The sequence below is a fragment of the Microcebus murinus genome, chromosome 6, assembly GCF_040939455.1.
Source record: "Microcebus murinus isolate Inina chromosome 6, M.murinus_Inina_mat1.0, whole genome shotgun sequence".
Taxonomy (NCBI): domain Eukaryota; kingdom Metazoa; phylum Chordata; class Mammalia; order Primates; family Cheirogaleidae; genus Microcebus; species Microcebus murinus.
The window spans coordinates 61,106,512-61,118,995 of NC_134109.1; the positions used below are offsets into that span (position 1 = coordinate 61,106,512).

The following is a 12,484-nucleotide window of genomic DNA, read 5'->3' on the forward strand; positions in this document are numbered from 1 at the left end:
AGTACTTTGCTTAGACCTCTTTCGAAGTGAATAATATCTCACCTTATTATTTTGTGTGAATGTGTCACTCCCACTAGGTTATAAACTCCTAGAGGAAAGGGTTCAGGTTTTTTCATGCTTTGCATTGCTCATAGAGCCAAGTACGGAGTCTTTCAAGATAATAAATACTCAAATAATTAGAGGATGAATAGGTGAATAAAATTAAAGAAGAAATATGATCCATTTCTAATCTCTAATGACAACAAAAACTTGATATCCTGAAACCTACTCTAAGATTATATTAAACCAAAATTCTGATGGTGTGAATGTCGGTCATATTCACTGTTTTAATAAATTAGCTTTTCATGTCTGATACAACACATTTTAAGAGTTCTTTAGTTTGTCTATTAACTCAATGAAATATCCACATATTAACAATTTGTGGAATCAACTTCTACACACCTTGTTATTTTAAATGTTAAAGTAACATTAAGCTGCCTTAAGATGCCCAGGTTAGCTGTGCCATTTAAGAAACACTCTAAATTTCCTCCACTCTATCATATGACAAAAGTTAAGACTTTACATGCTAGAGGCCAAAAAAGTATTTTTAAAATAGTACATTTTGAGTCATCTCCTTCTAATTAACATTATTTTGAAAATATAATCTTAAACAAAAACAAATAAATCCCATTACTTCCAATGTGTAATAAAAATCATAAATAGGAACCCTAACATGTCTTGGGCAGTTCCTATATAAACTTAAGCCTCCCAATAGAATTGAGGCTCCGTGTGGTAGAAGGCATAGTAGACTAGCTGGGTTCTCAGGTCCAACAATGCCATTTTTTCAGATAAAAAACCTGAGGCCAAAGATTTGTTCACAGTCACAAAGATTTGAACCCAAGAGTATCCAATTCTACTGACCAAGACCTTGCTACAAATAAGCCATACTGAAGACACATTAAAATGACTGAGATGAATAATTTCCATTGTACTCACATATTTTGCTACACTCTCCAGCCTTGGGCACATGAACTGCACCGTTATTATAGGTTGTTAGAACTCCTTGTGTTACACACTGAATGTTTATGTCCACCCAAAATCTGTATGTTGAATGCCTAAATCCCTAATGTGAAGATATTTGGAGGTGGTATCTTTGGGAAGTAATTGTCATGAGAGTAGAATCCTCATGAATGGGATCACAAAAAGAGAGCTGGGAGGCATGCTCTTTCTCTTTCTCTCTCTACGATGAGAAGATGGTTATACATGAACCAGGAGGAGAGCCCTCACCAGGAACCCAACTATGCTGGCACCCTAATATTGGACTTTCAGCATTCAGACTGTGAACAATAAATACTGTTTTAGCCAACCAGACTATGGTATGCTATCATAGCAGCCCAAACTAAGATACCTCGTAAAAGTCCCTTTCTCTAATCTCAGTAAAAGTATTATTTTCCTTTTCTAATTGGAGCCATTCATACAGCAACAAATTCAATTACTCACAACGAGAAAGTTGAGTCTGACTGCCTACCTAATTTAAACCACAACATAGCAACGCTGAACAACTTTCTACAGATCTCTCTTCAACCTCAGAAGTTCAGTATCCATAGAAGATACAATGAAAAGCACTTTAGGTCAGGTGTCAGCTAAGCAAATATCACTGCACTACTTTACAAATGTCCCTGAGAACTCCCACAGTGAGGCTTACTTCCATCCACATTGCTGTTTCTCTTCATCTCTCTCTCTAGAACATACTGCATTTTACACATTTTGTTATGCTATCTTCTTGTCTCTTTTCAAAATGGAAAATGAGAGCAATTTTGCTTTTATGCTAAAATTCTTGTAAAAACCTGGATACTATTCATCTATTTTTATAGAAGAAAGCCAATATTTTAAAGTATTTATATAAAACCCAAACTGTGTACACAGTCTGTTTTCATCATCAGTGCTGATATTCAACACAGCCTTATTCCCCAAACTGTAAAATTATATATGAGTGATGTGCTTTAATTACAAAACATTACTGAAATTTAAGTCTCTGTAGTGCTTTGGGAAGTTTTAACTATGAACTCATGAATTTTAGTGTCTTCCAAGTGCTTAGTACAGTAGCATTCACCCTTAAAGCACTCAACCAATATCTGGTGATTGACTGATCCCAATGGACAGTAGCAGAAGAACACAGCAGCTATTTCCTAGTGACTACATTTTGTTTCTTGAGTATAGTAAGTTGTGAAAACTATATTATGCTATATAATTTAACTATATTTCTTCAAGTTATATAGACATGGTTTTGGAGATATGTTAACTTCTACCTGCAAAAGATGAGATCGGCTTTACCGATTTTATTTATTGTAATGCTGATAATAATGCTGGGTTCTTGCAATACAAATCTCAAATGTCTTATTACTGAGTTTTTATGATGGTTACAGCCACATCATGCCTTAAATCACCAGTTGAATCCAAAAGACAATTAATATATTATGTGGGAAATAAATCAAAACTATCGATTCACCTAACTGACCAGTTGTTGAATTAGTTAAATCAAAATGACCAAACAATAGTCCTGTGTAGAAAATGTTTTAATCATGTTACTCTTTAAAAAGATCCTGCAGCTCAGGACGACTATGTGACTAACCCTAGTTTGGATCATTTGTTCCATTAAATGGAGAAAGCTGCAAAAACAATAAACCAAACTATGCCAATGACTTAACATGACTTTTCGCTTAATTTTTCAGAAATACACACAATGTAGAAAACCATGTATGTCCATGGATACCTAGTAAAATATGTTAACACCACAACTCTGGCCAGCACACAATTTAGTTATGCTAGCCATTATAATAAACAGACGGGAACGTACATTACCTCTGAAGAAAATTTTTTAAAAATAAAACATTAGCGGCCTTTCATTGTTATTGCTACACATTTCAAACACACACAAGAATCAGCCTTTTACAACTAGTAGTATGCTTCCTACCACAATGGGTTCTAAAAATGTACCTAAGTCCCTTCCAGTTTTAATCCACTAGACAGGGGTTGGCAACCTATGGCCTACATACATTTCATATCAGGCCTGCCACCTGTTCCTGTACAACCCAAAGGCTAGAGATGTGTTGCTGTTAATTTTTTTTAATGGTTGAAAAAACTCATAAGAAATATAAATATCTCATGACATCATAATTGTATTTCAGTGTCTACAAATAAAGTTTTATTAAAACACAACCACATGCATTCAGATAAAACTTGTCTATATGGCCACTTTTGCATTACAATAGCAAAGCTGAGTAGTTGCAGCAGAGATCTTATAACCCATTAAAGATAAATTATTTACTATCTGGTCCTTTACAGAAAAACTTTGCTGACCTCTGTTCTAGAACTCTATGACTAGTTTTTATCTTGCTTTCTAACTTTCCCCCTTCGTCAGTCTTTGACCAGGGTTGGAAGAATAGAAAATGTAGTACTAGTCATAACTTTAGTAAAGAAAGGAGGGAGAACAAGAAGAATGCGCTTTTTTGTGTTCATGTATGACTCTTTATTGGAAATAAAGAGTTCATAAAGTTCATAAAGTTTTTAAGAAAACTTATATATGACTCCTTATGGCAAGAGTTCATTTATGAAGTTTTTAAGAAAACTACATGTGAGCAGGTTAATCAGTTTTCTCTCTTCCACACCTTTTGATTGATATTCTAACTGCCAGTTAATCATATATCCTAATACACCCAGCAAGGAAGCCCTATCGAAGGTTGAGCCTCTGAGGACTCAACAGTGGCCACTGAGGAAAGTAGGAAACTGAGACAGAGCAAGTTTCCATTGAAGCAGAGGCTTGTTTGCCTTATGTTTCCACTATCAGAGTGAATTCTAGTACTTTTTTTAGAAGTAACATTTTTATTTTGAAACAATCTTAGATTTACAGAAAAGTTGCAAAGACAGTACAGAATGTTCCCATATACCTTTCACCTAGTTTCCCCTAGGTGTTACCATCTAATATCTTTTTGAAATTATTCTTTTCATGGAATTCCAATTCTCACGCTTTTGAATAACTTACCTATATTTTTGGGATTTGGACACAAGAGTACCATTTGCTCTAAAATAGGCTGGTCTCTACACATGAGCCATATATGTGAACATATGTTCACATATAATATAATTGGGGAAAAGGGATTCCAATGATATGTAGCTAAATATATAAGGGAAAGTCTCTTTATTATGGAGGAAAATGTGCTGAACTGGGATTCCAGAGACCCCCATTCTAGTTCCAACTTCATTATTGACTTTGCTTTTGTCAACAAACTACTCTCTACATTGGTTTTTTTTTTTTTTTTTTTTTTTTTTTTCAACAAAACAGCAAGGGCATTGGAACAGGTGATCTGCATGCTCTTTAAACCAAAAATTCTATTGGCCTCCCTTTCCTGCCCAGGTCCTGATGTTCACTGACATATTATAGACCCAGAAAGGATGTGAAAAGCTGCAGCCTATCAGTATTCAAAGCCACATTAGTTTTTACAGGTGGAGGTCACCACATGTTTATTAAGGCACAGCTAAGACTTATGCACAGTATCTAGAAAGCTGTTGCTGAAAATTAAAGCCACAGTACAATTTCAATCATATAAAGCAGTCAGAGGTGACTCCTTCTTTGCTATGCTCATGAAATATTGTTATCTGCAGAGCATGGAAACTATATATTGTGCTTTGCAAGAGGTGATAGGGCTAACAAAAGCACGTTAAAGAATTCCAGTACTAAGAACAGAACACATAAACTTGAAAGTCCTAAATAAGTGAATAACAGTGTAATATAATGGAATACCAGGGGTGCCATGACTAAAGTATCACATTATCAAGAAATGGTAGGCTTTTTAAAATAAGTAGGATTGATATAAGATATAAATATATTCCCTAAAGTTTTGTCGAGAGTAAAAGCAAATAAAAAATATATAAAGTTCTAAATTCATATTTTGTCTATGTTATATATTTGGCACTTGACTAATTTAAAACTTCATTGTGTGCTGCCTTATTTTTCTGTCTTTTATTTATAATTATTACATGATAATCAAAACAGCTAAAAATTTTTTAAGAGAAGGAATAATGTTATATATATTTTCAACCCATATCCCATGGGAAACATCATACCCTCATGTACAAGGGAATTAAGTAAAAAAAAAAAAAAATGAAAGCAAAAGAAAAAAGCAAATAGGAATATTAGCAGAATATGAAATATTAGAGCATGTGGTTTTAAGATTATTCATAAACACCTTCAAGAAGCTCAACAGTCCCAAGAAAGGCTAATTTGAGACAATAAGCACTAAATCCTTTCTAAGGAATTGGGCATTGGATTAGAGAGTAGGTGATCACTGACAAAAGGAAAGCCAAGGTCTAGGGAGGGCTTTATAACACAGAGCACATGGTATATTTTATTAAAAGCTGTCACACCATTATTTATTTATCTCACACTTATTTCTCTATGAACTGTAAATAGCTCTAAGGTAGAGGATTTATTTAACAAGGGAAGATACTCAGATATTTGTTAAATGGACTTGAATTTATACACTCAAAATACTCAAAGGTTGCTTGAGACTATTGTTTTTAACTGTCACCTCCTCTGCCTGAACATCACATCAGAGAACCACATTGGTGGGGCAAGGCCATTATAGCTCAGGGCCTGACAGCTCATCTCAGGGGCCACCATTCCTTCCAACTCCCACTCCACACGCCATTTATTTTCCATTTGTTTTCACATTATTCCCATCATTCTTCCTACATTTTTCTTCTCTTCTTCATTTTTTTTTACTCTTTTTTTCTTCTTCCCAGCTTATGACTTAGACTCACCCATAGTTCTTATCAGTATTACTTAACTCTACTAATAGCAATCCCCAAATACAATTCAGTTGTACATAAATAAATTTTAAAATATGGTTACTTTCACACCTATTGTACAAGGTTCTGAAGATATAAAAATGAATCAAATTACTCAGATCAGTCCTTCCATTACCTCATAGTCTAAATATAGACACATGTAAAGAAACAAATAATTTAAAGTGATAATAAAGCAACAGAAGAATATAACAATAACCTACAGAAAGAAATTATTAATGCTCTGGGGAAGCAGAGAAAATTTACGTAAGAGTGTGAAATCTGAGCTGGGTTTTTAAAGTTAAATAGGAGTTCAGCAAACCCAAAAGAAGATGCCCAGGAAAGCACATGCAACCCCAAAGCATGGCAGTTTGGCATGCTGAATACTTTCAAGCGAAGGAGACTAGAAGAGCCTCAGAAGCAAGATTTTGTCTCCGACCCTTTTCCACCTTCCTTTCTCTTGCACTCATTTCTCCCACAAGGTGCATAATAGAAACTAGAATTGCTCTTCCTGAAAGCAAGCAATAAAACCTCAAAAGATCACTGACCCTTTCCCTTCTCCTTTGAAGACCCTCATGTGAAAGGTGTGCTGCCCCCATATCCAGAGGAAGGACTACTACACAGAGAGGCCAAGAAGAATCTGAGTACACAGGCCTTGCTGGGTTTCCCCTCAGTCTATTACCATTAGATCATACCCTTTTTGTCCAATTACAGGTCTACACAGCTGTCCATTCCTCACCAAACCTAGGCATTAAGATATACAGTTTTCCCTGGGTCTTTGGGCCTTCATCTCTGAAGGCTCCCATGTCATATGAAACTTGGATTAAATAAATTTGTTATGCTTTTCTCTTAGTAACCTGTCTTTTGTTACAGAGTGACAAAAATGAACCTTGTGATAGGTAAGGTAAAGTTATTACTTTTTGCCTGTACAAAGTAAAAAAGGCATTCCAGTCAGATGATGACATGTTCAAAGGCATAAACATGGTTTGGGGCATTCCCTATTGCTAGAGATAAGTGAGAAGACAGTGGAAAGAGGAGCAGACTGATGAATCCTGATAGAGGATGCAAAAGAGCAGATGTACCCTTTTGCCCACATTTCCAGAAATGTCCACAGACACACACATACACTCCTCATTTCCACTTCTCCTTTTTGACAAACAAAAACGACAGATGAAAAGAAAACACAAGTAGTAATACCCCAGATGAGGTAGACTACATTACTAAGTCATATTTTTCATCTTTTATCCAAGTCATTGGCCATGTTTCTTTGCAGTGTCTCACAACACAGGCGCAGTGTACTTCCCTGGCCTGTGACCTTGGTCACACAACTTGCACTGACCCAAAAAAACAGGGACAGATGTGAAACCATGACGGTTCTGCGATGGAGCTTCAAGAAGTGTTGCGTGTTTTCACTCACCCTTCTTGCACCTTTGCCACAATCACTATGAAAACAGCTTCTCCCAAATAGCTGCTGTCTCTTAACAGGGGACAGACCTGGGCTGAACCCTCAAGCAAGGAGTCAAGTCCCGCCAGAGCCGTGGCACAAAGCAGAACTGGCCGGCTGAGCCCAGCCTAGATCTGCCAACTCGCAGACTAACTGCAGCTCCATGAGTAAAACTTACTGCTGTATGCCACGAAGATATTGTGACTGCTTTCTCTGGAAACAGCTGATTTGTACACCTGAATATTCATGTATTCTCAGTCATCATTCTCAAAAATATACTTGCTTTGAGTCATTGTTTAGAGTTGGGAATAATTTGCTGAATAGTACCAGAAGCACTGAAAACAATGATGACCAGGCAAACTCTCTGACAGTGGCACGTAGCAAGAAACCAGAGATGCTATATAATATAATCGAATTCAGCATGAAAAATATTTCAATGAGCCAGAGTCCAACTTCGTAAATATCAAATATTTTCTGATAAGGTGTGAAGCTGGAAAGAATTAGATTCTCAGAGACATTCTGCCTTCATTAAAAGCTCACAATTGTCAGAAAGCCCATCATGCCTAATGTCAGGGATGGTGATCCTGGGGAAGGGTGGTGATATAAACATTGTTTGTCCTATCAAGATAAAAGATAGTAGAAGGTTTAGTTCTTAATGTATAGTAATAGTATAGTAATGTATAGTATAGTATAGTAATGTATAGTAATATAGTAATATAGTTCTAATGTAAATAGTAAAAGGTTTAGTTCTTAAATGAACTCCTTTCAGAAGTCATAACTTCATTAGAAATATTTAAGATATATAAAAGGATGATAGCATCTAATCAAAAAGCCTTTATGGAAGCATACTTAAGGAAAGGCAATTATATCACATTTCCATACACTAATAAAACCTGGCACTCACTACCAAAATAAACAGCAATGAACATTGCAAGCCCAGCTCTTAGATGTTTCTGTTTCCAACGGGTGCCACCACCTACTTCAGACTGAGGCAAATGGAACTAGAGACCAGAGATGGGAGTCAGTCCCTCAGTCTACTGAGAACAATGGAAGTAAGAACAGGACTCAAGCAAGAACCCAGTTTCCATCTTTTACACTACTCTCCTAGCCCTACAGAAAGCTTTTGCTCAGAATGAAAGGTTCAGTCTAGGTTCTACCCTTAGCCTGCATAAAAAGAAAAACAAATTTTCTATATGCTGGGCATATATGGCCATGTACTGATTCTAATAACTTTCATCTCACAGGTTTTTTTTTTAGTAATGAAGAATATGACACTTGCCCCCAAGCATGAATGTCACTTGGTAGAAGTAAATGTGTGTCAAGACACAGTAAAATGCCAGAACAGGAACCGGAAGACCTGTGCACTGCTTAGACCAAGCAGACCTATCACTCAGACAGTCTTGGAATCTCTTTCTATTGAAACAGAAACTGTTTTATAAAATGCTAGTTAAGTTTTAGGGACAACCATTAGAGGAGTAGTTCAATGTTACTCTGGAGGATGGCCTATACTCAGTTACCCTACACGATCCTTGGAATTCATTAAACATCATTGTTTAAGTAAGAGTTTGGTCTTTGGCGAAGGACAGATAACATGTTGCTTAAATTAAAACCTGCAAGCCTCTCCTCTTAGAAGCATCTACTGTTTAATTCACCATAGATGCTTCAAATAGTGAAGAGAAATTCCATGAAAATAGTAAAGTTCTTCCCTAATGTGTTCAGTCTATTTTAATCACCAGTTGTCTTGCATATTTTTCAATTGTTCCTTTCCAAAGGCTAAGAATTTCTTGTATTTTACATATTTTAGCATTGTTCCCTGTCACACACATAGGCAAATTGTTGTTTGAAAGCTGCAATGTTTAAATTGAAATAAAAGGTATGCTTACAATGGTAAATATTCCCAGATTAATGGAGTTGCAGCAGACAGACTCCTAAAATTGACTGAAGTCTGTGATATTAGCAAGACAGAAAATTTATCTAGTTTTAGCAAATGTCAAATCAGCGGCTATTGCTTTTAAGATTAATAAAAGATATAATGGTTTCTAGATAGCCTCTAAATAGAGATTACCATGAATGGAGAAGTGATTTACCAACAGCCACCACAATGAGATTTCTTTAAAGGTTACAATCATCAGTTATTTAGCTGAAACACTGCTGAGAACGTCTGGTCATTTCTTGAATAATGCATAATGTTCATTATAGATTTGATCTGTATAATAACAATACAGATATTTCTAAAATAATGGAAAAAACTATCTGTTACTTTCCAATTGCTTAACATATCATTTCCATGAAGTAACTGACTTGGGACATATTACACACTGTCACCTGAGTGTTCTTTCTGCAAACATAACTTGTAATAATCTGTATACAATGGGTATCACCAAATAAACTCATCAACCTTTACAGACTGTTAAGAAAAGATCTGATGAATACTGTACAGGGCAGAGTAAAGGACCTTTCTGATATAGTAAATCAAAACAATGAAAAGCCTATATAGTTGTGTGGCACAAATTTAAATGTAAGCTTTGAAATTTAATTATTAACATGATCAACTCATCACAATAAAAAAATGTTGCCTACATAATGCAAGTTTTTTCCATGTAAATTTCCAAATGCCTTTAGGTTTATTCGAGAGACTGCATGGAGAAGCCTAAAGTATAATGTCTATCGTTTCATTGCTGGATTATGAACTGCACTTCACGTGATGCTGCAGGCTATTTATATGAGCTTGTTTATCCGTATGAACTTCTCCAAGGGCACAACATAGGAGACCTTAATAAATTAAAATGAATTTCTTTTGATGTTATTGTTTCATGAATGTTTGATCAGAATGAGTAGCAGTTTTGCATTAAAGGACTAGAGTAAAGCAATAAAATGTACATATATTTGACAGTAGAGAATCAGCTTACAGAAAGTGCTCATTGCATTTATAGCAACTTTTGAGAGCCAAGGAAGACAGTAAGGAGTCACTGTGCTTACACCTTCATTTCTAGCCTATCAACTGGATGGAATTTTTTAAATAATAAAATCTGTTATTATTTCCTTCCAGGCTCCTAAACATCTCTTCTGACTCTCCTTGTTTTTCTCAGTGACACCACCATGGGTATCACCAAATAAACTCATCAACCTTTACAGACTGTTAAGAAAAGATGTGATGAATACTGTACAGGGCAGAGTAAAGGACCTTTCTGATATAGTAAATCAAAACAATGTAAATCCTATATAGTTGTGTGGCACAAATTTAAATAGACTGCAACACCTATGGAGGTGCTGGAGGCAGCAACCATGTTTTCTTTTCATTTTATCCATATTAATCATAATAAGTAGTCATAGAGTTGAGTTGATCAAAGGCAACAAAGTAAAAATGAAGTATTAGCCATAGTCTAAAGCTGAGAAAATTCTCACATGGAGTGTCTCATAATGGTGACACAAAACAAATACTGTCTATAGAAATGACACCAAGTGATAGAAACAAAAATACATGAAAAGGCAAGAAAACTCAGTTCTTGCCTTAGATCTGCTAATACTCAACTATAAAGTTGTTTCCACATCACTTCTTTCATCAGTAAAATGAGGCAAGAGTTCTACATGATCTATATGTTTGCATCTCTAGAAGGCCATGGTTCTAAGGGTAAGTTGGACTATCATATCATAGAAGAATAGACAGACAATGGAACTATCAAATTTTTCTACTTTGGTATTCATCACTACCAAGAAAGACTTTTCACTTCAAACTCCTTTAAAAAATAGAGAGAAAAGATAATTATGTTAAACAAACACAAGTCCACTCCATCAATTTATTTCAAATTCAATAATAATATTTTTCACACTGTGGGGCTTCTAACCTGTTATACTCATCCTCTCTCATGATTTGGAATAAACATGAAGGTAGCCTATGCCTCAAACTAGAGTGAAAAAAATATATCTAATGTATATTTATTAGGGTTATATTTACATCTTTAGCTTGGGAAAATTCACTACTAACTTTGTAACCTAGAACATGGATCAGTGTATTACAAATCTGCTATCTACATTCTCAAGGGCTGTTTAAAAAAACAAAACAGCATGAAAGTGTCTTAGTTTATTTGTTGTGGGCTACCATATACTGACATTCTGTCCTTGAGAAGTGCCTCTGTTGTGTGTTCTCCTCAACCTCTGAATGTCATTCTTATACTCTAGAGCAGTGGTCTGCAAACTATGGCCAGTGGGACAAATTTGGTGGCTAGCGCCTGTTTTGTAAATATATATAGTTTCATTGGAACACAGCCACTTCCTTTCGTTTACATATTGTCTACGGCTGATTTCATGCTACAACAGCAGAGCTGAGTAGCCTCCAAAGGTTAAAAAACATTTACTATATAGCCCTTTATAGAAAATGTCTGACAACCATTACTCTAGGGGAAAATAACCTGTTACAATTTTAATTTTCCTCCTTCTCATATGTATAACATGCCCCCAATGTAACAATTCACACATGCATGTACACATACATGATCACAGCTTTTAGCACAAAATTATACATAATCACTGCTTTTGACCCTTCATTTTAATCTGATCCTACAAAAGATTATAGCTCCCTTTCCTATAACAGTCAAGAGTACAGGGACTTTTAGGTGTAATCACATAACTAAAGAACCAAATTAACCCTGCGGAGGAGGTTGCCTGCAACTCCTCCAAATGCCAGTTTTATGTCATGTTTATCAAGGGCCTAGACATGAGATTGGAACATAAGAATCTGGCAGATCCTTTTGGTCATACACCTTGAATAACACATCCTTAAAGACAGAAAATCAATGGCAAAACCACATATCAATAAGCATATGCATGCATATTCAAATGCTAAAAATGACAAATTAAGAGTTTCAGAACACAGAAGAAAATACCTGTTTTAAGTATCAGGCTGAAAAAAGTCTAACAGTTAACAATAATAAGTTTTAAGCATCAAATAAAGGATGCTTAAAGGATCTGAACATCAAATATATTTTTATATTTACAACTTTCAGAAAGTACGTATATAGAAAAACTTGAAATATTAACACATAGATTGATTTTTGTTGGTCAATAAAATCATTAACTTAAAACGCCTGCTAAAGCTGGACTCTGCTCCCTTCCTCTCTTGAGTTACTTAAGGCAGAAAACACTAGCCCCACCCTTAATAAACATTGCCCTACTCTACCCATCAGGAAGAATCTGCATGTATTAGCAGAACATAAATTA

The 12,484-nt window shown here is 35.4% G+C and overlaps 1 protein-coding gene across 5 annotated transcripts in view; it reads right to left on the reverse strand.

The window, feature by feature from the left end:
* The window catches only part of NPAS3 (neuronal PAS domain protein 3), an 838,777-nt gene that overhangs the window by 565,039 nt on the left and 261,254 nt on the right, over positions 1–12,484 (reverse strand). The window lies entirely within an intron of this gene.